This window comes from Odocoileus virginianus, chromosome 15, assembly GCF_023699985.2.
Source record: "Odocoileus virginianus isolate 20LAN1187 ecotype Illinois chromosome 15, Ovbor_1.2, whole genome shotgun sequence".
NCBI lineage: Eukaryota > Metazoa > Chordata > Mammalia > Artiodactyla > Cervidae > Odocoileus > Odocoileus virginianus.
In genome coordinates, this window is record NC_069688.1 from 11,114,802 (window position 1) to 11,120,231 (window position 5,430).

A 5,430-nucleotide genomic window follows, 5' to 3' on the forward strand; every position below is an offset into this window, starting at 1 on the left:
ATCCCTCATACCAGTCAAAATGGCTATCATCGAAAAATCCACAAACAGTAAACGCTGGAGAAGGTATGGAGAGAAGGGAACTCTCCTACATAAAAGTGTTTCTTGAACCTCTAGCCCATACTGTCACCTCCAACCTGTGTCCCATATCTCCAATCTATGTCCTCATCAAAGTCCTTTTCCAAGGCACTTATCTCAATGCAATTTAGCTTACTTCCAGTGTGAGTATTAATATCTTCCTACCCATTAGTCTAACAGCTTTATGAGAGCAAGAAAGACATTTATTCTACTGCCCAAGTTATCCATCTAACGTGATCATACTAGAAAATCAGCATGTGGTCAATAAATAGAGTTCACTTCACTCTTTAACTTTAATTTATCAGGTTGAAGTTGGGTCAGTTTACTATGACAGAAACCAACCTCTCTACCAGTTAGCAGCACAGAAGATGAATGTGTGCACTAGGCTTTCCTCTTAGAATAGGACTTTGTCCTGTTGGAGACAAACCAGCAACCCCAAAGAGGAGGGAGTTTAGCCAGGTGGAAGCTTAAGTATTGGTTTGTTTGATCAAGAGAAAGTCATTTGTCCCCACTTCTCCCCTCAAAGAACTGAAAAGAACCCCGGGTATTTATTGCAAACCAGCTTCCAGCCCTAATCACAGTCTTGGAAGTGCGCCATTCTCTAATAGACAAAATTAGGTTAAAAGACTGGAGTTGGTCATGTGGTTTCAGATAATGGCCCTATACTTAGGAGTTTTGTTCCAAATATAATCAGATTCCAAAGGCCTATGAGAGTTTATTTATTTATGAAAATAAGGACCCAGAGCCTTCTGAAATCCACGTGTTATCATAGTGGCCTCTGTGTGCTGGAGCAGAGTTACTCTGAATCTATAAATAAATAAATATAACAATAAAGCTGCTCTGACCCAGGAAAGTCACAGCCTGAGAGGCATATTTTTGAAGCAGCATTTATTTTCTGCTGGTATAAAACATGCTCCCCTTAGGAATACCCTTCTGACTGCCCCAGAAATGCTGATACGCTAATGCTGACTGTATAGTCAGTCCTGTAAGCCCCATACAGGGGGCGGTCAGCCTCGCCCCTTCTCACTCCCGGTCTTGCTCTTTTCTGAGAAATGAAAATTCTTCATCGGAGGAATGAAATAGATATAGAACAGGCTCTGTTTCAAAGCAAGGAGCAGGGAGGAAACCTAACTAGCAAAGAGATTTGAATTTAAAAAAAAGAAAAGAATTTTTCTTGCCCAGCCCCCACTCCCAAACCCTTCCTGCCCAAGTTCATGTTTGCTGAGGCCTCTTTTAGTCAGCCCTACTTCCTGGGCTGTTTTCAGAAAGAGAGAGAAGGGAGCTTAACAAATGTTTCCGTGTTTGCTTTTGAAGGGAGGACAGGTAAGAAGGGACCCATTCACCAGGGGATTGGTGAGCCGAAATAGCAGGTGGCAGCGGGGCGGAAAGAAACGAAATCTGAGAACAGAGAGTATTTTGGTTCCTGGGACCCCCTTATCTGCCCTTTTGATCAGAACGTGACTCCTGATTGATTTTGAGGAAAGTTCCAACCCCCCAGGTTATTTGCATCCTTCCCTTTTCTCACAGAGGTCGCTCATGTGTGTCTGGTTATATGGCTTCTGATTTATACTGACTTCTAGTTCCTCTTTCTCAGGTGTAAACCTTCCTGAGCTCTTGAAATAATTTCTACTTCTGAGGAGTGGTTGGAATTAACTGTTCCTCTTGTGCTGAGCATCTTACATGTGTTAGCACTGGGTTGGGGATGGGAGCCATTCAGAAAGAAAGGCCTGACCCTTCCCTTCATCCTAACTCCATGTGTATGTCTATCATCAGAACAATCCCAGGGCTAGTCAGGTGTGGGTGCAAGGTCGGTGTGACCTGGGCATGGTACCTAGCTTCTCTGGGACTCAGTTTTCCTATCTGTGAAATGGGACAGCCATTTCACTTGTTATTTTATAGGGATGTGGGGATCCAGTGAGATGATAGGTGTGGAGGCATTCTGTAAACTTTACATCTCTATGCTACAGGCTACAGGGATTGAGTAGTGTAAAATAGGCTCTCATCTTGACCCTTACTGTGTGTTGGAATTTTGTCAGATGCCATGAAAAGAAAAATGCTGATGTCCTGGAATCATTTCCACAGACTGGAGTAGGAACTGCTAGGGTCCATTTTTTCCAAGCTCCTTTGTTTTTTTGAAAAAATTATGCAGTCAGGTTTAGAAACTGCTTGGTAAAGAAAAGAGCTGTGGATGCTGAGAGAAAGGAGAATGTGTGGATGGGGATGTGCAGAAAGGAAAATGTAGGAATGTGAGTGGCTGAAGGGATCTGTTTCAAGGGGAAATGGTAATGGGGGTTGAATGAAGAAAAGTGAGAGGAGGTCCCTGCTAAGTCCATTCATTGTGTAGTAGTGCGATGCCGGGACTCAGGAAGGCAGCACCTCTTCCAGGAAGGTCTCAGTGTCTCTCATCCAAGACTTCATAATACCCTGTACTTCTCTATGTCACTGCACTGCTGCATTGTATTATAACTGTCTGGGCATGTATGTGCTTTCCCCAGTGGACCGTGCCTTCTTTGAGGATACAGATGGTTCCAATCATCTCTGAATCCTTGGCGCTGAGCGAGGGTGGCTGAGACCAAGAGCCTAATACATGAGGGTTGACTGACAAGAACTGGACAGCTACTAATGATGTACTTTAGGTTTGACTCTGCCCCTATTTAGTGGGCTGCCTAAGACCAGCTCTTTTGTTTCTTTGAGTTTCAAGGTCATCCTGTTGTGAGAGTCTATGACTCTAGGAATTCAAGTATTTGAGTAGCACTGGGTCTGGAAAGAGGTTGATAATCAGTGAAGTACTGGGTTAAATAATTAGGAGACTTTAATTCAGGTCAGTGCTTCTCAAACATTAATGTGTATACTAAAGTTACTTGGGGATTTTGTTAAAATGCAGACACTAATTCAATAGCTATGGGGCAGGATATGCTGAGATGCTGCATTTTTAACGAGCTCCCAGGTGATGTCAGTGAGGTCAGCCCCTGGACCACACTGGAATTGTATATATTCCCCAGGTGAAGTGGATATTGCTGGACCATGAACCACATTTGGAGCAGCAAGTCATCAGGCCGTATCTGTGATCCCAAAAAAATGTTTACCCCTACCCTGAAATGATGGATTAAAAACAATTCTTTGTTGGCTAGAAAAATGGGATTCAGGACCACCAAACCTGGTTTCTAATCCTGCCTCTATCACCTCCTAACCATGTGATTTTTAAGCAGTGTTTCCATGTGTAAAATGGAATAATCAAATCTGTCTCAAGAAGGAAGACTCAAAGAAAGTGAGAATTCAATATGATGATATAGGTACTGCAATTAGTATGCAGTCGGTGCTTAACACATACTAATTCTCTTCTTACTGACTCAGCAACACTGGAAGTAAAGATATTTCAGGAATTAAAGGTTTTTCTCTTCACATAGAGAAGTTAAGTTTTGTAGGAAACGCAGTGCCTTTCACTTCCTTTCTTTAGTGGGCATGAAACCCCCAGGTGTGTCTCACTAGAGAATCAGTGGCAAGAGAAGAGTAAAAGTGAGAAGCTCTCAGACTGAGACGTTGACTCATGCTCCTTAGGAAAAGCAACCGAACTGCAAGCCTTCGTAGGGAAACTGCTAACGCCAGTTTGGGGAAATAGAAATGAAAAAGACAAGAGAAAGACACGGGAACTTCCCCTACTATTACCACCTTACAATACAAGCCTTCTTCCTTCAACTCTCTGCTTTTAATCCTGAACCCCAAGTCCTGCTGGACTAATCTGTAGACACATTTTATTTATACAATTAGGATGAAGGGATCAGGACAGCTTCATATTTTGTTCTCCTGGAAAACCAGATATGAACAGAAATATTCTTATCTGGGTCCCATGTAGTAACCTCCTCAATCATTTCTCAGGCTTCTAAATATCAAACTTCAAAGGTAACCCCTGGGGTGATTTTTCATGACTTTCTATTGGCATGGGTGTAATTGGTGTTGTCACTTTCCCACTGTTATTTATTTATTTATTTATTTTTACTGCCTTCTAGTGTCCAGCTATCTATTGGGCACAAGCTGACCCTAGGCTGTTCATATGGCATCTTTGGGGGACTTGAATCAACAACTTCCAGCTCAGGTGTGTTCCTGCTCTATATTTAGCTCTCTTATATGCTACATTTGCTAATCCTAGTCAGGAGTTAGGAAAGCAATCTGATTAAGGATATAATTCTGTGACCATCTGCTTGATTTGTCACTCCCAGAAGGAATTTGAATTTTAAAAGAAGAGCTTCCTAAAGCAAATGAATCCCTGATCCGGGAAGATCCCACATGCTGCAGACAACTGAGCCTGTGTGCCAAAACTACTGAGCACGTGCTCCAGAGCCCAGGTGCCACAACTGCTGAAGCTCAAACGCCCTAGAACCTGTGCTCCACAAGGAGATGCATGGCCACAACCAGAGAGCAGCCTCTGCTGGCTGCAACTAGAGAAAAGCCTGTGCAGCAGCAAAGACCCAGCATAGCCAAAACTAAACACAATTATTTAGAAAAGATAAAGCCAATGAGTCATGTGGGTTACAGTAACTGTTCATTGTACATATTTGGGGAATTGAAAAGCATACACATGTACAAGTCTAAGTTTTACAGTCTGAAGATCTATATTAGGGTTTGAACATCTCTAGTCTAGAAAGACTATCACTGATTCTGATGCCCAGTCAGAGTCGCAAAATCCTATCTATTGGTGAATTATTGTGAAATATTGTAAGTTTTGCTTTGTCTGTCCATGACTTAAACATCCATTCTGTTATCCATGGCTGTGTAATAAAGTACCTGAAGACCGACTGAGTTAAACAACATAAGTAACTATTTCTCATGATTCTGCAGCTTGCCTGGTCTCAGCTGAGTGGTTCTTCTGCTCCACATAGTATTAACTGAGTTGCTTATTTGGCCATATTCAGCTGATGTCTGGAGCATGCTGGGTGGTCTGAATGATCTGAAAAGTCTTCACTCATGTCTTCAGGGCCTGATCTGCATGCAGCCTCTCCATGTGAATAGCTTGAGTTTTCTCAAAGCATGGTGGTCTCAAGATAATGAAATCTCTTACAGTGTTGCTAGCTTCATATATGAAAGCAGAAGCTGTTAGTCTTCTCAAAGGCAAAGCTTAGAACTGGCACATCTACTATACCCCTCCCCAGGCTTAAGGATGGGACCTATAGTACATTTTGATGGACAGAATGACAGGTGCATATAGGGAAGGGAAGGTAAATGTGGTGTCATTTTTGGAGACTGTTTATCATGACATCTTCCTACCAATTTGCTAAAGAACAGGAATCTGAAACATAGCACATGCTGAAGACTGTCAATCCTTACACTAAACAAATAGTGCAAAATGTCCATTTGGAC

The 5,430-nt window shown here is 42.4% G+C and overlaps 1 long non-coding RNA gene across 2 annotated transcripts; it reads left to right on the top strand.

The window, feature by feature from the left end:
- Window positions 1-1,315: 1,315 nt before the first annotated feature.
- Window positions 1,316-4,868, top strand: LOC139038435 (uncharacterized). 2 transcript variants are annotated; one of them, XR_011491400.1, is made up of 3 exons: window positions 1,316-1,398; window positions 4,083-4,168; window positions 4,293-4,868. It is a non-coding gene; the product is annotated as an uncharacterized lncRNA (long non-coding RNA). The 2 variants fall into 2 exon arrangements; XR_011491399.1 differs by having other exon boundaries at window positions 1,328-4,168.
- The last annotated feature ends 562 nt before the right edge of the window (window positions 4,869-5,430 follow it).